The sequence below is a fragment of the Brachionichthys hirsutus genome, chromosome 1, assembly GCF_040956055.1.
Source record: "Brachionichthys hirsutus isolate HB-005 chromosome 1, CSIRO-AGI_Bhir_v1, whole genome shotgun sequence".
In the NCBI taxonomy this organism is placed as follows: domain Eukaryota; kingdom Metazoa; phylum Chordata; class Actinopteri; order Lophiiformes; family Brachionichthyidae; genus Brachionichthys; species Brachionichthys hirsutus.
Genome location: NC_090897.1, coordinates 6,323,326 through 6,347,536, shown reverse-complemented (window position 1 = coordinate 6,347,536; position 24,211 = coordinate 6,323,326). Strand labels below are relative to the sequence as shown.

The 24,211-nt window shown below is 41.5% G+C and overlaps 1 protein-coding gene across 1 annotated transcript in view; it reads right to left on the bottom strand.

The window, feature by feature from the left end:
• The window catches only part of spata17 (spermatogenesis associated 17), a 69,743-nt gene that overhangs the window by 26,227 nt on the left and 19,305 nt on the right, over window positions 1-24,211 (bottom strand). The gene's annotated exons all lie outside the window — the stretch shown is intronic.

Genomic DNA, 24,211 nt, shown 5'->3' with positions numbered 1-24,211 from the left:
CCGATCCTTAAGCAATCACACACAGCTTTAAGCCAGTCCCAAGGGGTGGGGGCCACTTTAACTAACAACTTCATTACTGCAGTCACACACACACACACACACACACAGTTGATGCTCACAATAATTACATTTAAAAATATATGATTTGATGTCCATATATCGTCCTGCGAGTCAACCTTTGATGGCGAGGACCACCTGATATCCTCTGATTCAATGTGATGTCAAACAAGAAAACCGTGAAATCCCCTTTATAAATACACTCCAGGTATCAGCATGGTGTGATAGTGTGTGTCTATCCAAACGCCTCTCAGTGTTTCCTTGTTTCTGCCAAGTTGTTTTTGAGGCTGAGAAAATATTCCCAGTTCGGGGAATGCAAGGCCCTGGCATGTGTCCACACACACAGACACAGACACACACATGCACACGCACACACAGATGCACCTCAATCAACCAATTAGGTCATCAAGGGGATCTCTCACAAAACCAGGCTGACTGCCATGTCCAAATGATGGGGTGCTGACTAGAAAACACACACACACGCACACACACACACACACACGGCCGTGAGCACAAACACAGTCTGGATATCCTCGTTTGGCTCCGAATTTAAAAGAGGCTGATCCGCAGAATTCATGCGCACATAGTGATATACACACCGCCCCAGTAGAAAACACATTTCTAACACTAACCCTCGACTCGTTATGGGTCCACTGATCAAAAAGAATGATGCTCCTGTAACTATCTACCAGAGGAAGAAGGGGAGGAAGGAGGAATTTGGACAAAAGGTGGCCCGTTGCGGCTCGGCTCCGGCACAGACCGGCACCTCATCGTGGCAGCCCCCTCTGTTTACTAGCGGCTAATTAATTCGCCACATATGTTAAGAACATCTGTCGCTAGTGACCTGCCGGGAGAGCAGAGGACAGACTGCTGCGACGCCCCCCCCTCACACTCTCATTAGCACACACACACACACATACAGCTTTATACACACACATATAGACATGGATGAATGTACTTGTGCATGCAGAAACACATAGCTTCACATTCATGTAACAATGCTGAGCGACACAGACAACAACTTTGATCTGACATTAGATCAGGAGTTGACAAAAAAACCCACAAACAAATCTAAGTAGACACACAGGAATCACTTTACAGATATTTGCATCATCATTGTTGAATAAAAAAAAACAAAAACATGTACTTTATTAAAATTCCTTTATCTATAATCAAGACGCTTGTGTAAGAGCTTGGTGATGTGTTTTTGTGTAATGTGTAATTGTGTTTAGTAATTTAGTAAGTCATATTTGGAGAGCAGGAAACAGTCAATACACAGACAGAGACAGTAAATATCTGAGTAAGAATGAGATATTAACAGCGGTAAATGGGCCCGAAACAGTAAGTTCTAATAACAAATGGCAATCATCTATCAATGGACAGGCTATGTAATTGCGCATATGTTACTGGAAAATATTGTAAAAAATACTTATTAATTAAATACCATGTATATGTTGGTCTTTGCCTTGTAGCATTGCTGCTTATCGTGAGCTTGTGTTTGCAAAATGTAAACTGGCTATTTGCATGTGCAATTTAGGGCTTCTACAGTGTTAAACTCAGCCCAGTCGACACATTCAGTGAAAATTAACACACCTTTTGTCTGCCGCTCTGCCCTTCATGCTGCACTGTGATGATGGCAAAATAAAAAAGTGAAGCCCTGCAAGTGTGTAAACCGCAGCACAAGCAGAAAGACTCCCACCAACCAATCAGATTCATTAACCTCTACTATCCCACAATCATCCCCGGGGGGGGAACTCTACAGACAGAGACAAACTCTCTCCCATGTGTCCTGCATGTTGTCCGCTCCCCTCGGCTCTTTCTCCTCCCTCACTCAGACATCCCACCATGAGTTACACGTAAGCCCAACACAGGAATAACTGTACTGCAAACACAATTAACAAAGTTAGTAAAAATCTACCATGGATATGGAACATACTGTGAGGGCTTTCCCCACAATTAAAAAATGTCAAATTTAAAATGAGCATTAATGAAAGTTGATACTTGAGTAAACGCACACCACGGAATAAATTGTGTATCATTATTATTTCCGTCTAAATATAGGTCTGATAATTTCCTATTAGTAAAGTTATATTTCCTGCAGGCCATTGAGCTTCTCACCTCCCCCTCCCATCCCTGATAGTTTGGTGTAGAATCAAACATTAATGTTTTAAAGTTGTTTCTACCTTGAGTTTGACTGAAAGCCAATGCGAGCAAAACAATCAGCCAGTCAACTGCTCTCGCTGTAACTCAGTCAACCGACCACTGAACAAGTCAACAAGTCAGCCACTCGGTGAAGCTGCCGACCAAGCATCCAGTCAGTCAAGCAGCCACGCAGCCACGCAGCCATTGAGCCCCCCCCAACCTGTCCCTGCTAATTTGGTGAGGAATCAATTAAGGCTGTGTTTGCAGAGTTCTCCTTGCCTTCAGCTCATCTGCTCCTCTCTAATGCAATTGTCCTGTGTGCTGCGTGCAGAGCGGCATAATAAAGTGATAAGGCTAATCAGGTTGGCTGCTCCTCTCCTCTCCCCGTACGCACACTACACTTATTCTATTAGATGTGTAATGAGATTCTGCACTCCATCAACACGATGCCACTATGTGCGTGCATGAGCAAGTGTGCGTGTCTCTGTGTGCGTCGAAGTATGAATGTGTGCGAGTGTTTGAGCGAGAGAGCTTCTGTTCTTGCAGAGGAAATTTGCTCCATTTACATTCTATCATTAGCTTGAAACAAATGTGCCCTTGAGCAAAGCACCCCTGTCTCTCTCCGCTGCAAACACTTTACTTTGGCAGGAGATCATAGTAACATGCGCGTGCAAAAAAAAACACAGATGCACACCCTTTAAATTCGCATCGAGAATGCATACACTTCACACATTTCAATGAAAGTAACAGCACAAACTATTACTCAAATGAATGTGTAATGCTGCATGTGCTGGTTTGAGATCATTAGCTTAGGAATAATCGCACCGTTTATTATGTAAACACGTACATAAGCAAATATCCACACATTCACTCATCCCTTCATTTATCCGTCCATCTAACAACCACCTCTTTACAGACGTACACAAACACCTATTCATTCAATACACCACCAGGAAACGTGCACATGCTCGCACACACTTACGCCCTCCATCCAGACAAGCGGAAAGAGTGATGGTTGAATAAATGTAGAGGACACGGGGCTCTATCATGTGTAGAGCAGTTCTGGTCAATGGGCCAGATAATGAGTTGCCATAAACAGCAGCAGTCTTCCACTGTCCAGCTCAGCTCATTACCGAAGCTAGCATATGCAATCAGTGTGTTGCTGGGGCGTGTCTTAATGTACTCCACTCTGCCGTTTCTCAAAGACAGGCCCGGACCCACTGGGTGGGTCAAAAGGAGGTAAGAACGGATCAGTGGATCATCCTCGGGAAATGTTCATGATTGGTATTCAAAGCAGCCAACGCTAGCCAAGCTATGAAGGCCAGAATTCACAGTCCTGTGACTGTAATTAAAACGGAATACGCTGTAAAGTGTTTATTGGGTTGTGCAAAAAAAAAAAAAAAACATTTTGGAAAGCTAAATCATATTACAATTACAAAAAAAAGCAATGCTTTTGGTCCAAAAAATGCTATAATCACAAGCTTAAATGCATATTTCCTCCTTTTTGAACGACTTCATTACTGTACATCAGTGGGAAGACAAAAAGGGCCAATATTATTTTGGAGGCCGGAACGTGCTCAGAGAGACATAATTAGAAAACACACACACACACACACACACACACACACGTCAAGCTGTGCACATCCTCATTAACTCCTGGAGTATGATAAAACATGATTCTCTCTCATCCCACCCATAAAGATTCCATAAAGAGGAGACAGTATTTCAAGCAGCTGACACTAAATCTCTAATTATAACTTTATTTGAAGAAAACAAGGGACCACTTAATAAGCAAATGAGAGTGATAATAACTCGGAATATGGATTGGACCTAACAGACTAGATTATAGGGGTGAATCCCTGCTGAGAGAGCGGGAGAGAGTGAGAATGAGAGAGAGAGAGAGATGTAAATAATGTGACAGGCTGAGCAAATTATGAGGCTAAATACTCAAAGCTGTAATTACGGCGCTTTCTTTGAATAGATAGATGAGTGGGTTTGAGGATGATCGGATAAAGCAGCTCGCTCCCTTCCTCATTTTCTCTCACAACAGAGGCTCATTCTGAAACTTGTTTGTCTTCTTACTTCTTACATCTTGGCTTTTCATGGTGTTTGTTCAACTAGACTCATAAGTTAGTATTAGTATTAGAAAACATGGATGCCGAAGTTTCTCTGGGTTCATTTAAGCTCAATAATAATGAGGCCTGATTGTGATTTTGTAGGTGAAGACCAGTTTACTTGAGAAGAACTTCTCATTTTTTTTTTACCTCAACAGCATGGTGCCATTTCAAAAGATTTTTGACCTACTATCCACATGAATTCAGTGTTTGAGATGGGTCTTGGTCTAACTGAGCCCATACTTTTTTTTTGAGCGATCAGGATACCAGTCTGGGTATTAAAAAAAATGCCTGGATTTTCCCATTTACTTATAATAGAGGCTTAAATTATATCAGGTAAAATATACATTCAATTCACTCACCAAAAATCACAGTCACGAAGGGGTTCGATTTATGGATCTAATCCAGAATGAGGTCAGGAAACAAATATACAATTCTAACATTGAAAACCCTATTTATGGATTCAAAAATCAGTTAAAAATATACAACTCTGATTCACGTTTACTTTTCATGGTTGGTGTATAAAGATACCACAAACAATTTCTAACCTTGATGATGATCCAGATCACCGTGTGGACGGTGTAAATCCAATCAGGAGGGGAATGAGCAGCTCGTTCCCCTCCTGTGCTCTCTGAGTGCTATTCTACTTTTAACAACAGATCAGTGGTTGATGATGAATGAAGACGAGATGTTTGAATTCATACCTCTGCCCATTTATACTGAAATAAAGGAGAAACAGATAGGGGGTGGAATGAATGTATTATCTGAATGATGAAGACATTAAGCTCATTTTGTTTTGTTTCTAAACATTAGTATTACGTATATAATAGCTTTGGTTATTCAGGTGCTTTGTATGTAGCATTAGGCTCCAATTACTGTCTTTCTGTTGATTGATATTGAGTATTTTACATTGTGCATTGACATATCGGATGCTGTTTTATCTGGATATAGACAGACCTAGTGATGTGGACAGTCTTGTTTTCTTTTCTCGGATTGAATTTGCACATCATTCACATTTTTCGCTCCTGAAAGATACACAGGCCATTAGAGAGCAAAGAGTTATTCATTATGACAGCCTGACAAAAAGGCAAAGACCTCAAACCCACAACATCATTAAATAATGTCATACATCTGAACCCTCTGAGCTGTCAGAACGAATACCAAACCTTTCTAATCGTGTGGCACAAGTCAGTGGACTTGTGTTTAAGAATTGGTGGTTCTGTTATGACTTTTCAACCCCAATTTAACACACCATCCCAGCTCGAACCAAGGTCTCCGTCTCTCTCTCTCTCTTGTCAATCACACTCTTTCATTTTCTTCACTTTCTCTGCAGAGCCCCTTTTATTCCTCCCCATCTTCCATCTGTTTCTGCACTGTTCTCAAATCTCTTTAGATTTGTCTGGAGCTACAGGATATTAAATTGACTTGTAAAGAGGAGACAAGTATTCACAGAGGGTTTTGCTATTCAAGGTTGGTTTCATTTTATTCGCTATCAGGGCTGTCTGTCTGTTTGCATGTTAAAGATATGAACTGAGTGTGTGTGTGTGTGTGTGTTGCTCCACACTTTGTGTCTCTGCCATTCAGCCATCTGTATGTGTCACACAATCTTACTTTCTATATACTGTTATATTTGACATATGCTTAACGGGGGCCGGGGGTATCGCTTGCAGCATTGTGCGCTTATGAAGGTGTGTGTGTGTGTGTCCCTGAGCAGCAGTCTGTGCTCCTGTGCCAATCCAATGAAGTTGTCCGAGTATGACAGCTTCATTATCTCGTATGAAAGTGGGACAAATGGTGGCTTGTCTCTCTATCACTCTGGATGTACAGTAAGTACGGAGAGCTGAAAAATCTACACAAATGCACGCACGCACACACACACTCACAGAGAGACCAGGACAGACAGCAATAGTTCCCCTTTATCCTATTTCTTTCCCAACTTGTCCCGGGCTGTTGGTCCGATCTCTCTAACGCTTCCTTATAATGAACTTGCATGCATGGTTTGCATGAATGTTGGCAACTGGGACCAACCAGTAAGTGATGACTGTGTAAATGTTGATCACTGGGAGATGCTCTGTTGTTCTGAAATGAGGTGGTAGGGGAGGTGTGTGTGTGTGTGTCTTGGGGGGGTTGCTGGCAGATGTCAAACAGTTGAAGCCTCACACAGACGTAGTGACAACTCTCTTTAGTAACTGGGCACCGGAGGGGGGCAAGACAGGTGTGTGAGTGTGTGTGTGTGCGTGTGTGAGAGAGAGGGAGCGAGAAACAGACGTGACCTACCCCCTTCCATCCCTTTCCAGCTGCATCCTGACATCTGACAGGGGCTTCACACCAGGACAATCCACCTATCTTTGTGTGTATGGGAGTGTGTGTTGCCTCATATCCAAAAGAACGATGATAGTATGTAAATGACCCCACACATGTCATCCATGAGAAGATGAGGATGGACACACACACTTTCCCCCTCAATGTTCCGCACACATTCATATTTTGCCCTCAGGGTTGTGGGGGAGGTCTTGGCCTCTGTCTGATTTCTTTGGGTCAGTTTCTCACTCTTCTGACAGGGTCACACACCCCTCCTCTTATTATTAACCTGCAGTAAAATGCCACATGGCCAAAGATTGAGTGCACTCATCGAGTGTGTGAGTGATATAGACAGCAGATAGTGTTTGAAGAAAAAACATATCAAACGTGTAGTGGGAGATTGAGAGAAATTGAGAATCTGAGGTGTGTATAGGAGTGTATAGAGACATGGATAGTCACCCTGTGTGTGTGTGTCCTCTAGGCATTACTTATCACATTAGCAATATGACAGACTGCCCAGCCTCCTCTCTCATTTCCTGTCAATCAAGTATAGTACATCACATTCAGCCAACGATACCTCACTTTAAAGACCCCCCCCCACACACACACACTCAATTCCAGTTTTAACATGCAGCCCCTGTGCTTCAGGACTGTTTAATGTACATGGTGGAGGATCCAGCACCATTTAGTAGCCTTTACCCTCTGCAGCCATTCCCTGCAGCCATTTCCAGTGCCACAGAGGCAGCTTTTATTTTAATTTGGCTTTAATATTATGCAGGATTGCCACAAGGTAGGAAAATAATCAGAAATATTTTGTGAAATATAATGGATGCAGTGACTGTGTAAGTTGTTACCCATTATTGAAGCCTTTCTTCAGACTGAGAGATTAAAGTGACATGAAGTCACAGTGCAGAGAGAATAGAAAAGAGGTGTGTGTGTGTGTGTGTGAGAGTAAACATGCATGTCCTGGAACTTATTTTAAATCCCTCTAAATTCAATCACAGTTACTGATAGGAGTACAGTGTGTGTGTGTGTGAGGTGAAAAGTGATGAGAGTCCTGCGCTGTGGTCACTGTTGACCTCTTGAATGATAAACAGTGACTGCATCTGTATTTCTTCCATCCCTCATTAACAAAAAAAAACATTATTAGAAGCTAATTCTTCTGACATTGAGAGAGGTGTGTGCAGATCTAGGACTCAACGTGAGAAAAAAAATCTTCCTCATCCAATATTCACTTTCCAACTTCCTCTGGAAGAAACAGGACTGCTGCTGCCAAATCACACGGTCGTTTTTGTATTGTAATATGGAAATTAGTTTATTGTGGTGAGATATGTCATCCATGATGAATATAATATTACTTTTCTTGCTATCTTCTAAAATCAGATCACAATTTATGACTTAACCTTTTCCAAAGATAAACAATACTGATTTTCAGAACCTCTGTTACTCAACCAGATGATTAGAGGAAGGAAGTTGAAGGAAGTTGCTTAACAAGTTTGCCGAAGTGCAGGTGAGTAAAAAGTGCAGTACACATATAGAAGCCATTCCCCATCTCATTTCCTGTCACTTCTTGACTACAAAATATTTGATGAAAGAAAAGATACTACCGCTCAGCCAACAAGGAATGAATAAAGACGTGTGTTAATGTGTGTGTTGCGCCATGTTGAGCGCACACTGTCCTTATATTGTTATGAAGGCTACGTCTAAACGTGTTCACGCATAGCAAGAAGCGCATGTGTCTGTCTGTGGCCCCCCAGGCTCACTCCATCAGCCTCTCTTCTCCACCAGCTGTCTCCCCTTATTTGCATATTCTCTCCGCCCACTAATGGAATTAGCCACAAGTTTCCTGAGGTGAGGCAACCCCCCCACCACACCCGCCCACCCACACACCTCTACTACTACTGTGTGTGTCTAATGTGCATGTTGAAGACGGCTACGAAGGTCAATCAGAATACAGCACTTAAAAAGATTAAGGCCGAGTCCTAAACTATTCTTCTAAATCAGTATGACCCTAAAAAAAAGTAGTGAGGGTCACCATAAAATGTTTTCAGACTAGTATGACAAATAAGAAACTCAAAATATGTAAATGTAAAAGTAATAAAATGTGCTGAGAAGAGCGTTGGTGATGAGCGTAAATTAATGAATAATTCAGATTCTTCAAAGTTGAAGAAAAACTCTAATTTGTACCAGAGGTATAATACAAGTATTCTGGTACTTTGGTCTTTGCTGTGATTGATAGTCACATAGAAAAATGAATCTCAATGGGTGCACCCAGCAGCATTAGAGAGCATCATTATCATGTTCACAATGGTGTCCACATTCTCATCAAAGACAAAAACATGTCTTGGACTTGGACAGAAAATCGTTTCTGTTGATAAAACTGAATCTGCATTGATCCCATCCCAAAGCTACTACTCTCCTTGCAACTCATGTCCCATGCGCTTCACATGTCCTTGAGAACATTTCACACATTCCAGTCAATGTAAACCTCATACTTTTGTTGTCCCATCTCCTTCGCTTCTCACCAACAACAGTGCTGCGTACCTTTTGTTTTGTCCCCATCTCTGTCAGCAGGTCCTGCCCATCAATACAGCTCTGTCAGTCACTGGAGTGACAATTGGCAGCTGTCGATACGGAGAAGAGGGCCACCAATTCTGCATATAGGCTTCAACTCCTAAAACGCTATCAGCTGCCAATATATACGACACGCACAATATGCACAGACACGCATCCATACACATTCTCTTTGGGTCCTCATCACACCTGATCACAGCTGACACAGGAAAATGTGGTTTATAACAATAAGATCCGATCAGATCGGGAAACAAAGAACCACCTTCAGGCTATTCAGTCTTTGGCAGCATGAATGCATTCACTCACAATATGTGCATGTGCACACACTCACATGCACACAATCCTACTGTTGAAGGTCTTTGACACACACTGGAGTCACTGATACATGCCATCCCCAACGCAGACCTTTGGCAATGACATTCCAGTCCCTGGTTACACACTAGCAGATTAACATCCATTAATTGATTCAATCCTCCTCCTATTCATTTAATCACCTTTCCCTCTCGTCATCATTTTCTCCTCACATTATGAAATTATTCCCACTTTCCTTCCTGCAGTATTCTCTTATTCATTTTAGTTTTATCATCATAGATTTAGCTGACAGATGAAGAGCAACAGTGTGATGACGTTTCACAAGTGTGTCCTAATAAGTAAACAAAACAACTTTACAAAATATTCTTATAATTTGCCCCAATCAATCTCAAAAATATTCTGAATAAACTGTATGTGAGAGTTGCAATGCAACCCTCAGATTGTCAGTGTAAGTTATTATTATTATTCATAGTAATGGCTCATAGGAATGAAAACAAGGGAAATATTATTATTCTCACTTTTAAAATAAATAATATAAGAAAATTGCACATAATTTGTTTAGAAATAAATCAAGAGAAAAAAAAAGAAACAAGACTTTTTGAATGCAATGTAGATTACGCTGTGAAAGACGTGGAAAATCCTATCAATAGAGTATTTTATGAATTTTGTTTACATGGAGGCAAATCTGAACACATTTCCAACATATTGCCTCTGAGCTCTAAACCTCCCTGGCAGAGCAAGAGATACACAATGTTTAAAAAACACACATCAAAATGAATCAATGCAAATTAAATGAAAATAGAACAAGACATTTTGATGCGTCGTTGAATGCATTGTTACTGAAAATTCAAAACTGATCCATAAATCATCTGTTCGTGGTAACATTCCCAACAGTTCCAGAAAATGTAATCAAGTTCCTTCCAGAACAAACGCTGGCGATCACATAACCCACGCCTCGGCGGACGAAGTGATGCTTAAACAGGGCGAGAAGGGAGGATTTTAAATGTCTAAAAGCAGTCAATGGAGAAACAGAGCTAAAAACCCAAAGGGCCACATGTTCATGTTCAGGTGGTGTTCATGTTCACTTCACTTAAAAAAGAAATGATTGCAGGCTGGATGAAACCTGTGGCTGTAAATCGGCTGCTGTACCAATCTGTGCTTTCCAAATGGAACAAGTCCAACTTGTATGACTGTCTGTGTTTCTTGCATCATCCTACTTCCTTTTTGTATTCTTGTTGTTTTGTAGACCTTAAATAAAGCGGGTAGAAAACAGTTGAATTTGATTTTTGGTTGTCCTTACAGACTACTTTGTTCGTTAATTGAAAATTTTAATGTTGTCATGTCTCTGTAAAAACCATTTAAACGGTTCGACTGCTGCTCAACATTAAGATTTACAGCCAAGTTAAATAAAAGCAAGCCAAACGGACAAAAAAACAGAAACAAAACAACATTACCAGGAACAGGGGCATGCCTGTCTGTCTGCTTCCTCTCTCATGCACATGGCACCCATCCATATGAGAAATGTGATTACAAATGAGCCAGAGTGAGAGAGTGGCGTGCCGCAGCTGGCGCGGCATCTGGCTGGCATATCGTTGGCCGGCCTCGCCCGCTGCCTGCTCACTCTAATGCGGCTGTCGACAAGCCCATTAAGAAGCCATTACTAAATGCACTTTCTCTGCTCCTCTTCTATGCCTTACTGAACAAGCCCAGGGGAATGCCAGCAACACGGAGAAGGAAGACAGACACGACCGACAAAGAATGGAAAAAAAAAAACAAGTGGAGGAAAGAATGAAGATGGGCACACGTTTGTTTAAATGACAGAGTGTTTGTCTGTGACTCTGCCAGAGAAGAGACTGAACTTATTCAACGTCAACAAAATGAGCAAATGAGCGAAGAAGTTCTTCCTCTTGGTCTGAAGAGGTGTCAGGTAAAGTCTTTACTTCAAGACAACGTTTGTTGCCATGATTTATCATTTAGATGTAAAGTTTTTCTAGAGCTGAAATAATTAGTTGCTCGTGGTTAATCAAACAGAGGTTTTTGTCTTAGATCTTACATGCTGCTCCAAGGAAGGTTCTAGCTAAATCTTCTTCCTCTTCCTCTTCTGGCTTGTCCCGTCAGGGGTCACCACAGCCAATCAACCTTCTAGTCGATTGCTGATAAATCACTTTAGCACTTTAAGATAGCCATGTGCTGGAGGAGGGTGATGATGGTTCTTTGCTCCCCTCAGCAGAATGTTAGCAACATGCAATCTTCCAAGCATGCAGGTGAGGCTGCACAGCCTCAACACAGTGAACGGTTGTGTGTGAACTTACAGCAATGGCACCAGGATCTAAATGGTCTGCTGTCATGGCAGTCTACTGACGCCACCAAAGGAGAAAGAAACCGTCCCAGGGCAAATGGGCAGAGTGACTCACAGTATCCCCCTGAACTCTTGGAAGAAGTTACTGTCTCGGTGAAAATAAATTCCTTCTGGAGCGACACCCATATTCCAAGTGCATTGTCCCTGGATTTTGAGGGAATTGATAAGCCTGTTCTGATAGTTGCACACTTCCACCCAAGTTGTTGTGCCATCCAGGCTTCCATGAAAGTTGTCTGCTTGACAGTCCTGTCCTGACAGTGACATCTTTTGTCACTATGATTGTGAATCTCACAGTGACAACTGTTTTTTTCCTCACACCATTTTCAATTTTTTTGGGGGACTTTTATTCACAGAAAGGATATTTAACTTCTGCTAAGGCAAACTATACATTGTACAAATGAAACACGAGTGATTTGCTTACGTTAATATTCAGGAATCAATTTAACAGGGCAGCATCTTTGATGAATGGGATAGGGAAGTGATTTGCATCTTTTCCATTGCAGACTATCACTGCCTACAGGCACACATGCTGTCCCAGGATAGGTCACCAGATTAGACCTGCTTGTGCTGCATTTCTCATTTCGTGACTCTCATTCACATGCTTTGTGGAAAATACAACTGACATGTTTGTAACTGTTTCTGATTTGTGTAGATACACTTAACTTAACCACTGCAGAAATTACATTAGGCACAAATATGCATTAAATATAATAACTGCACAATTTTTTTTCCCTTGAACTTCTCTTGATTTCCTCAGAGCAGGACGACTTCAGTCACACAATGCTGCTGCCAGTCTTGGAGAACAAGTGAGAACATCTTGTCCGTGGTCAAACCTGTATTCCATGGCAGGAGAGGATGAAAGTCAAGGAATAGAGGATGTAAAGAAAAGGAATGGGGGAAAAAAAGGAGGACAAAATGAAGCATATTATACATCTTCATCAAATATATACAAAATGCAAGTAGACACATACACACCCATAAAAACACCAATGGTCTTCTTATTCCTTTATAAATTAATCATGATTCAAATACAATAAGGCACACAATGATAAATAGGAAAAGTTTATTTTTTCTTTCATTTATATGATTTCTGTTTTATACTGCAGAAGTTTATCTCTCTGAATTTGCTTCTAGAAACTGAATAATTGCAGAATTCTACCATTAATTTGAATTACAATTATTAGAATGTACTTCTGACCAAAAATATTGTTATCCTAAAGCGACAGCTGAAGAAGTTAAATCCATCATGATTCACAAATACACTAACCAAGACCAAGTCCCTGCTGTGTGTGTGTGTGTGTGTGTGTGTGTGAATTGCTCTTTTCATGAGTGATTGTGACAGATTTCTCTTCAGACCCTGAAGCCTCGACAGTTCAAGCCCCAACCCCCCCCCCCCCCCCCCCCCACACACACGGAGAGAGAGAGCGAGAGAGAGAGAGAGAATAACATAAGTGCATGCTTAACTGGGTGATGGTATAAAAGAGAGATTTATTTGATACCACAGATATGTGTGTGTGTTTGTGTGTCTGCACCAGTTGCTGGAACAAAACGGGGCTCTTAATCATGGTTGTAACCGGCAACATTACTAGCAGCAGCAGGCTAATGATGAATGCTCAAGTCTTTGAGCAAACCCTGACCTCCTTTTCTGCTGTGATGTGCAAAAAGCCTGAGCTCTCTCACCATCACACACACAAACACACACCCCTCCTTAAAAATGTGCGACTATGTGAATGTGTATATTTGTGTACAGCTGCATAAAATGTTCAAACCTGTCCTGATTTTAACATCTTAGCCACTCACCTAGGAATTAGTACATACTTGCTACTCGAAGAAGACAATGAAAGAGAGAGACAGAAAGAAAATGAGAAAGCAAGAGATGAGTGGGAATATAAAAGTATTAAATGAAATGTAAATGAGTGTGACCAGCTACAGAAATAGAAATAAAAGAGAGAGAGAGAGAGATCAGGACATGAGAGAGACAGATGGTAAGGAAAAGAAGGAAATGGGAGAGATTTTGCAAGAGGGAGTGAGTAGTTATAAACGGGCGTAAAGTTTTGATGAAGGACAAGCTAATGTCAGGGTCTGGGGCAGTTTGGGCTTCCTTCTCGCCGGCTACCACATGTGATCCCGCCTGTCACTCACACTCCATCGCCATGACAATCATCGTAATGCCGATGCCTGAAGGCGGGGACGAGCCTGTCCTTGCAACAAACAGAACCCCTCCGCAATCTGACGCCAACAACTGTCGAGAAGATTTCTCATTTTAACACACACACACACACACGCACACACACACACACACACGAGCACAGGCACGCACACACCCCGAGTGAAAATGTTTAAATACTGTAGAAAGTTGAAGAAAAATCCATTTAAAAATCAGTTCTATTTTCAGTAGGAATCATTTGCTGTGGTTTGTTGCTGGCATAATGTCTAAGCATGTATTGTGACACGCATTCAAAGTGTCATGTAGATCATGTTGTTGCTCAGTTGGACATGTGTTCATACATTTAGTTATTGTGAGCATTCATAATATGCAGTCAAGCTTGTGATCAGTGTGTCTGTGAGAGAAGAGTGAGACTTCAATAGAGAGAGACACTTTGTGCGTCTGTGTGCGTGAGTGCGTGCATGTGTGTGTGTGCTAGCCATAGGGTAGGGACTTGTCAAGCAAGACATGGCAAATTGAATGGTGATGCCAGCACTGTGCGACAGCTCCTTCACACACATATGCACACAATCGCACGCACACATATAGATACACGCTCTAAGGCCCCCAAACCTACCCTAGACCACACTTTAGAGCTGTGAAAGCTGGGGTGCAGAAGGAAAACGAGACTGGTGGAAACTCCTCTTAACCAGAGGCCGATTGGTGTGTGTGTGTGTGTGTGTGTGTGTGTGGGAGGTAGTAAGCTGACAGAGAGGGAGGGACTGAGGGGGTTCAGCATGTCACATCAATTGGTGGCTATGCTGTTTCTAAAAAGAGGCTAACCCCACTGCCATTTAAGTTTAGCACAACAATGAACAGCATACTGGCAGACAGGACCAATACAGAAAGTATATATATATATACACACTAGCGATATTATTAAAGGCATCCATGGTGACGAATTTCAGATCTATAGAACTTCAAGCTAGCAAGTCTGGAAATTAGGATTTGTTTTAAACCTGAAACACACACACACACACTTTCTAGAGTAATACATTCCACTTCAAAATAACCATTATAACAAATAACAATAAACTTCAACTACAGAAGATCTGTTCATTAATTACACAAGAACAATACATACTGACACTAATTTTACATGCAGGATGACATCAGTGAAACGGACTCGAGCAATGCAACAGCACGCTGTGCATTTGAAGACACTTGCCACACACATAGTTGAATTGAATGTCATTTTCTGCAAATCTATCATAGCCTGAAATTGTATTTTGGTGGGATGCTCCAATGTGCCTCTGAGCCCAGGGTGCAAGCAGTCACTGGAGGTGAAGTTGCTGGTTAAAACCCCCCCTGGGGTAACCTGGTCACAGCCCCAGACCACTTTAACCACTCGTCTCCATTAACAGTCTCCCAGATATCATTATGCTCCATGGGGAACAGGCGTGCCCTAACCAACCATTTACCCTCTCCCTATTTCTCTCTCTCATCTTTCCCTCTCTCTTCCATGATACTCAATGAAAAAAGACAGCAAGGAGAAAAAATATGAGATTGATTTATTTGCTTGAGTGTTCCTTGGGATGGAGTCCTCTCCCTCTCCTTTTTTTCCATGTTTCTCTCCTCCTTCCCTGCAAACCGAAACCAATTAGCGAGCAGAGCACTTGTAGTCGGGAATGTAGGGCAAGTGAGGAGTAATAAAAAAGTATTGACTTTTCTGTGACTGTATGTGGCGTGAAAGGGGTGCCGCGGCCTTGTCCGACATGAAAAGAGCTCCATTAATTTCACTTATTTCACCCAGGCCCCTGTCAGGAGGCCCTAATGTATCCTCGGTGCACTTCTCACATGCCAGCACTCTCGGGCAGCACAACGCAGCTCCAGCCTGGTTACCAAATTAGTTTACATTATATATCAGAGTGAGAGAGTGAGAGTCGGCAGTGCAAGAGAATGCAGTAATTTCTAATTCCCTGGCTGAGACACAAGGCGAGGCCTCTCATACAGAGCTATTTTTGCCGTGGCCTCACCTTCATATCCTCCTTCTGCTTCAATTTCTCACTCCTGTCCTGCATCATGAAAAAGCTATAGTTCTATGAAAATGAGTCTCGGTACAAAAACATGACCACAACACAACTCCACTGTCAAAAAACGAAATACACAAATTGTATTACTATTACTTTCTTTTCTGTGATTTTAACAGTATTTTCTGGAAGAATATCCCCTGATTGAGTTGAACCATATAGCAGCAGGCTGTGGAAACTTTTCTCATTTGACCTTTGGGTTTGGTCTGCTGTCACAATTTACCTGGTTTGAGAAGCCCTGTGTGTGCACGAACTTACGTTTGCATTTGGAAATCTGCATGCATGTTTGCAGCAGAGCTAGAAACACACTAAATGTCTATGTATGTGTTTGTGTGCACAAAAAAAGAGGGAAGAGTGAGAGGCTATCTGGTGACAGAAACTAATCAGTGTGTGTGAGATAAGAAAGCAGCCTTTATGGTGTATGGTAATCAGCCCCCATCGGCCTGCCACCGCTATGCATAATCACCACGACTTATTCACATGATTGATGAAATATGTGTCTGTGAAATCTGAGCTGCTTTGGTTATCATCCTTTCTTCCCCCTCTCCCCCTCACTTTCATTTTCTCTTAATCTTTTTTGTTTTTCTCAACCTTTCTGTCTCCCTAAATATCTTTCCTCTGCTCTGCAGTGGCAAAACATCTTTGGAAGCATGTACCAGAAATTACACAGCCAGTATGGGATCCCTCTTGAAACTACAGGCAAGCAAGCAAACATGCACACACACACACACACACTCCACCAATTCCTTTTTCTAGAGTGGTCATTTGATGCATGAGACAATCATCATTGTCTGAAGAGGAATATGAATAAAGGAATAAGGAAGAGTAAGACAGAGAAGGTAAAACAAAGAGGCATTAATTCTTCTGTCCTGCGGAGACAAGCGTTTTCTGGATTAAGTGAGAGAGAAAGACAGAGTGATAGATGGTATTAGATGGATAGATTATTCAGAGTGCACTTGTTATTGACATTCAATCTCATTAATCGGGAACGATAGCAGAATTCTGAAAGAATGCACCATGTAAAAATCTAAACAAAAAACTAAACAGAACGCTGTATAAATCCATTCATGAACAAAACTGCTGAGAGGCTGCAGTACAGACATACATCCAATGTACTGTCCAGTTGTGCTTAATCTGTGTTGTGGAACATAAACAGGTAGGAAAACATCGATTTTTTCTTTAATATTAAGCAGTAAAAATATGTTTTAAAATTGTAAGCCCATTTGTGAATTTGCCTTACTTGACATTGTGCGTCTTTCAATGCAACTCCTAGTCAGAGTGCTTAACGGAAAGGGAAAAAATACTTTATCCTTGTGACTTCCGTGGCTTCTGCTAACCCAATTGGCACAAAAGTACTCGGAGAGACACAGCTTGTGAAGAGGGCTGGGACAAGGACTGATTTGGGTTGAGAGTGAAAACTGGGGAAAGGTGGGGGCTGAGGCTGAGGGTAAGATTAAGACTTGGGCTGGTGAATTAAGGACCCCAGCCTCAGGGTGCTATTACACATCCATAATGAGAAACAGAGAAGGGGGGGGGGGGGTGTTTTAAAACCTCGGCACACCTTAGATTAAATATGCACAATTCCCATGCAAAATGGGCAAGGAGCAGACAGGACCAGCGCTACTGTCTAATCCCTTGTGCTGGAGTTGTTTCAAGCAGGGTTAACAGGCTCATCAGTCAACACAGGCTGCTTAGCACAAGATATCTAGGCCATTTGCAGGTTTTAAGTATTTGTGATTGCTTCCCTTTCTTAATCTCAGTGTCACACCAACCCCCACACATAGTCCCAACGCTGGCTAGTGAGCATATGTACCTACAATAAGAAACACACTGAAACACACAGGCATGCCACACATATTCACATACTATATATCCCAAACTAACAGGATGGCTAAAAGTTTGATCTCCACATGAACTTCAACGTTAGATTATTAAGAAGATGGAAGAATGGACAGGGACTCTGCAAAGTTGTGGGATGTTGTTCTATGGACTGAACAAAAATGAAATCTTTCTCGCCTTTGCATCAGTTCCAAGTCTGAAGGAGGAAGAATGAAGCATATGCTGAAAAGAACACCTGACCAATTGTGTATGGCAAAAGCTCTGTGACGATCTGAGACTACTTTGCTTTCCCAGGCAGTGGAAACCTGCTGCCTGTAGAGAGTCTGGAGGATTCCATCAAGTGTCGGGAAAACTTAGAAGAAAATATCTTGAGGCTGGACTTCACTGGGCTAGGAAAGATAGACAGATAGGTGGATACAATAGATGAGACACACAGACAGATAGACAGATAGATAGATAGATAGATGTGTAAGTCAATGTCTGCTGTCTGGCGCATCCTCAACGTCAGTCAACACCGTGACTTCATCACGAAACATTTGCATTTCACAGCCAGGGTTGACTTCTATCAACAGAATACTGCTGTAGGAGAGGGCTGTCATGTTACTCAAGTATGTGAATGTGTGAGCATGTGTGTGTTTTGTGCACTCAGCTATTTAATAGCACACACCCACAAGTACTTTGTGAGGAAAGTAGTGGAGGAGAAAGGAAAAAAAGTTGCATTTAGGTACTGTAGATGAAGAGGATGGAGGAAAACAGAAGTGTGTGCAAATAAACAAGACAGCAAGGGAAAGACAGAGTGATGGCAGGAGAGAGAGCCGGGCAGTGATTATACCACACTACATACAGTATGGTTCAGTGGAGCATATCCGCAGAGGGACAGGCGGTTCATTGAAAGCACACACATCCTTATACTTGGCGTCTGGCAGCTTTCTTTTTACATCCATGTATACATGGAGATGAAACGAAATAAACCTGAGCACAATCTCCCATCTTCACTTGACTAACAAAAGTAGCTTTCCTTTATTTCCTCTAGCTGTCTGGACAAAATACATTTGTGGAAATTAGTTAATTCGTCTTATTTACATGTTGTTTTCTAGATAATGCCTTTGCCCTAATGAAAACATATAACTGCATGTAAAATGTGTGTGATACTAATAGGAAATTATATAATAATTTAGAAATATATCTCAATATTTTCTTGGATTTTCTTAATAAATTTATACCTAGCATTATGTCTTCATTTATGTAATTAAATTGTACTAGCCATCATTTGTTAATATTATATTAATGGTTGCTTACCAATGATGTCAAAGGAAACATGTTGCAACATTAAAATGTTTGTAAATGCATCTATAATTGCTATTAGCCTGCTGGTCAGCGCAAGCACACACTTCGTGGACTCATACAGAAACAATAACTGGTTTAGAATTTGGTTGGGAAGGGAATAAACTGGACCCCTCCTTCCAGTCGTTAATTCTGTTTTTATTATATTTTATCCAAATCACATGCAGAATAGTATTAAAATAAAAACCTCAGTTGTCAGTTTTGGATCAGAAGTGTGTTTGCTTATTTATTGTTACACTTTTTGAATTATATTGATGCATTTGTTTCAGACATATGAAAACATATTTATTAAAACTTTGTACGATACAATTTCAACATAATTGTATTTATCAATTTCAAGTATAGGTGAGAGTTAAGTTAGATAATTTTCCTGGAGTAACTAGAGTGTATCTGGTCATATCAACTCATAGCTTTAGACATAAATATTAATATAATAATGTCACAAATTATCTTTAGAGACACCATAATATGAAGGCAAGTCCTTTAATTTAAATTAAATTAATTTAAAGCTGTGTGCCATAAGCTTTCATCATTACTCTGTATGTAGGCCGGCAGCGTAAAATGCTACCTTAAGGGAAGCAATGCGTTGGATTTATTGATAAATCTCAGGTCTTGAGTCAGCAGGAGTATTTATGGCTGAGGAAATGTTTTATGGCTGTGCAAATGAAGGGGCTGCAGAGTTTTACACACACTGTAAAATGGTTATGGTGAATTAGCGTTCTCTCTCTCACCACAGTAACCTGGACATTAATGTCGCAGCATTGGAGAGATGGACGACATGATAGCATCAGAAACACTTGCACAGCTAAACACACATAAAACATGGACACACATGATTTCATATGTTTGGTGCACCTGCCCCACAGATTCCAGTGTCAATTTATACTATTTCAGTATAGATATCAACTGTTAATGAAAACGATTGCATTAGAAAAATACCTCATACATCAAGTATGTGCAATATGTTGCTGTATTATGGTGGACAGCTTTAAGAGGGAGCCAGCATGAGTTTGTATGTGCGAGGAGACCCTTTTCTTGCTCCTCTCGCCTGAAGCCGTGCACCCACAGTATGAAAATAGCAATGATAAAGCTACAATTGAGTACTGGGAAAAGTGGTGTGTTATGGTGAGCAGCGGTAACAAGGGCAACATTAAAGTATACCTTTATTTGAGCCTTCGGCAATGATATATGTATATGTATGTTTTCATGTCTATATATGCGCTTGTGTCTATGTGTATTTGTTATAGAAAGCCTGTGTAAAGTCATGACGTGTGTCAGTCTAATGAAAGGGGAAGGAAAGGCTTGGAGCATAGACAGACACAGACGTGACCACTCGCTCTACTTGATTAGCACATAGCTTCCTAATTAGGTATCCTCAGTGGTTGCAGGCAGTCCCGCTGGTGACATGGCAAATAACACAGTCACAAAATTAGCATGAACAGAGTGGGCTTTCCCATATCTGCATTTGAAATTAGAATCTAAGAAAGCTTTTGAGCATTTATTTAATGAAACATGACGATGGTTGCATTGAATTTTCAAAGTTCGAACAGGTACGCAATGTTCACTCACAAACCTCAGTCTTTCTCAAGAGACTGGGACATGAGTAATGAGGAATGAGCTGCAGAGCATCAAATGAGGTTACAAAGTTTATCTTAAGTAGGAAACCTGGGCGGAACTTGTACTCAATGCAAGGGTATATAGTCGCTAGAGAAATGACAAACCGTGAACACACCATTGGCCAAAGCTGGGTGCATAGAGTTCCTGGAAAGGTGGCCACCACTATGTATGTGATTATGTGAGAATGTGTGTGTCATACATAGACATAGATGGCAAAGATAAATAAAGGAAGGGGCTTTTTTGCTGACCTGGTTTAGACTGGGAATGCTGTTTGCTGTACTGCCAAGAGCTGCGGTGTACAAACAAGAGAGTCACAGTCTGGAACTCAGAAAGAAATGTGCTATGCTAATGATTAGACTTCAGGCTGTGCGGAGGGCTGGAACAATGCTTAGGGTGATGATTACAAGTAGGTCCACGTAATGTGGTAGAGTCTGTGTCAGATTGCTGGGGTTTGAAAATAATTAGGGACATAGATAACGCAGCTATAAAATGTGACTGGGGGCGCTGGCTGAGCACAATATGAAGATGATGAGTACCAGGGTTGAGCTGTCCACTCCATTGGCCCTCTGAGCTGTGACAAGAAGCTCTGCTGGCTGCTGCTGTAGCTGGGGGTGATGCCAGCGATAGGACTAAAGCACTAATTACCAGAGAGCGAGAGAAGAGAGAGAGTAAACAGAGATAGAGAGAGATAAAGAAAGATGGAGCATCGGACAGGAAGATTGAATGAAAGAAATCTGAGGTCTAATGAGCTCTGAGTGACTCCAGTATGACACAACTGGGCTGAGAGCAGGCACCGCTATCTTCATCCACATCCAACAGCAGCAGCAGAAGCAAAGCCACTCCAAAGAACAGGAAGGTCAAGTTTAACCAACATGTTTGATAGAGTGTCACGATGGTGTGTGTGTGTGTGTGTGCCATATTATTGTAGTTGTGATGGAGATTGTCTTGAGCATATTGTTTTTGTGTCTCAATCAAAAATTGGGTGGCTTTTCATTATGGGATAGTGCCAACACACGTCTCGAGGAAGCGGCGTGAAACTGCAGTGGCATAACGTTCAAAATGACACAAACCTCTCAATTTCTGCTGTCCAGGATATCCTGTGCATGCAGGGATGACACAATAATGGAGAAGGGATTCTCTTTGACCAATTGGCGGTCTGCAATGTTTCACTAGAAGTTTTAGTACCAGCTCAGCTCACACGGAACCACAACACAGCTGGTACTTAGTACCAGAGACATTTTACATAGTGGAACCAAAAAGGCCAAGTCAAGTAGAGACAGTAGAGGCAGTACTACACAATGCGAATGCGTCTGGACACCGTGCAAGATTTCCATTGATGCAACATTTCAAAAATACAGGATCAATCCAACAACAAACACTATTCTACCTCCTCAAACCATGTTAGAGCACACCCCATTCATCCATCTATTGATTCCCCATTCTTATTTATCTCCTGCTCCACAGGCTATCTTGGTTCATTCCCACTGCTGTTCTCTACTTCTTCCCTTGCTCTTCTCTCTTTTCTATTTTGCACCTCGTTTCCAGACAATTGGGTTTGGATGTTGGTGATGGAGGGTAAGAGGTTGGGATGGAGCTGCTGGGAACTTTGTGTGTGTGTGTGTGTGTGTGCGTGTTGGGAAGTGAGCTAATAAAGGACGGTGATCCATGAAAGGCCTTGAGCAAAGACACAGTCAATTACCTAATGCCTGGACCAGACCGCAGGGCCCACGCACACATGCTTTCTCTAACAGACTCACACAGCCATGCATGCACCTCATTTACCTATACATGGAGAGGGGGCAGTGGAGGCCATAACTGGGAATTGCATGTATGTGTGTGGGTGGGTGTGCATATGTGCATGATGGAGAGCGGCGATTTATTAAAAGCTGTCATTTTTGACAAATTTGTGCAACTCAAGTTGAACGGGTTAGGCTGTGCTGCCGCTCCGTTTTCCCTCTTTTCTTTTGAGGAGAATAATAGCTTTCAGATGGAAACTCAGGCAAGTTGAGGATAAACCCTTGACTGACATCAGTTTGCAGTATGATCTGAGCTAGCTTCATGTCCAAGCTGCATATCAGGTTTTAACATGGATCTGACGTTGACTGATTTTGGTCTGAAATTGTGAAAAAAATAAATTTGGGGAATGACTGATTAGATGCCTTTTAATGCTATAGTTTAGATATTTGCATTATATGGGGTTACCCCTAAAGCAAAAAAACACTTCACCCTACATCATATCATAGCATGGCATAGCTCTGTGGTGAATAACGTCGATTGGATTTGCAGGAAAAGCTAGAAGTTCTGAAATGAAGATGCCTCTTTGATGAGAGGCACAATATCTTTATTAAACAGATAGGTCTACCATGACCTGAACGACTGACATATCTTTCATAATCTTGACGACCTATTACAGCAACTTCTTTAAATAAATTAAAACAATAAGACTTTTACAATCAGACAGATACATTTCTGCATCGTTTTGTATTTGTGAGTTCTTTAGCCATACTTCATATTCTTTACTTCAGTTTGGTGAACACTGTTGTCTATATGGGAGTGCCGCTAAATGCAGGATCACTATATTTTCTTTGTCCCATCCAACACATTGGGCTCGTCTGTGAAGCAGGCATTTGTGTGGGTTTTGATGGATTTTGATTTCTGAGGCCTTTCAGAAAAATAATAATTTATATGATTATTCATCAGCTTTGCATGTCTGCACAGCATGATGAGTCAGTGTGTGATTACCAACAGTAATTTCATTTAGGCACGTCACACTGTAGGTATACTCATTGCTTTGTGTATGTAGTTATCAACTTACCTCATCTTTGAGACAATGCCTCTATTTGAAGCTCTTGGCACAATCTTTTTGAGTCAAAGAACTGCTGCCATGGCTCACATTGTGGAGCATTCGTTCTGTTCCTCTGGTGAGTGAATGACAAGAAACAAACAAAAAAGCTATATCATTAAGTAAGCAGTTGTGCTCATGTTAGTATTTACTGGAACTCAAAGAGTAATTAGGCTGAGCATGAATCCAAGTAGCAAACAAATAACAGAGTTTACACCAAGGACTGTGGGAGTTATGTGCTGGGCTCAAACCAATCAGAAGTAAATAATATTTAATTTTATTTCATGTGCTCAGCTGATGAAAAGATATATTGTGCAGACTATAGCAGTACCAGTCCTGGTTTCTGACTGGATGGGCAGCCTGCTAACAAAGTCATTCTGACCCACACTTCCTATTGTGTCTCGCTACTGGGCCAAGTTTACCACCGTCTATCTCAACCAGCCCACCCTATTGTAGCTTAAACCAAACCTGAAC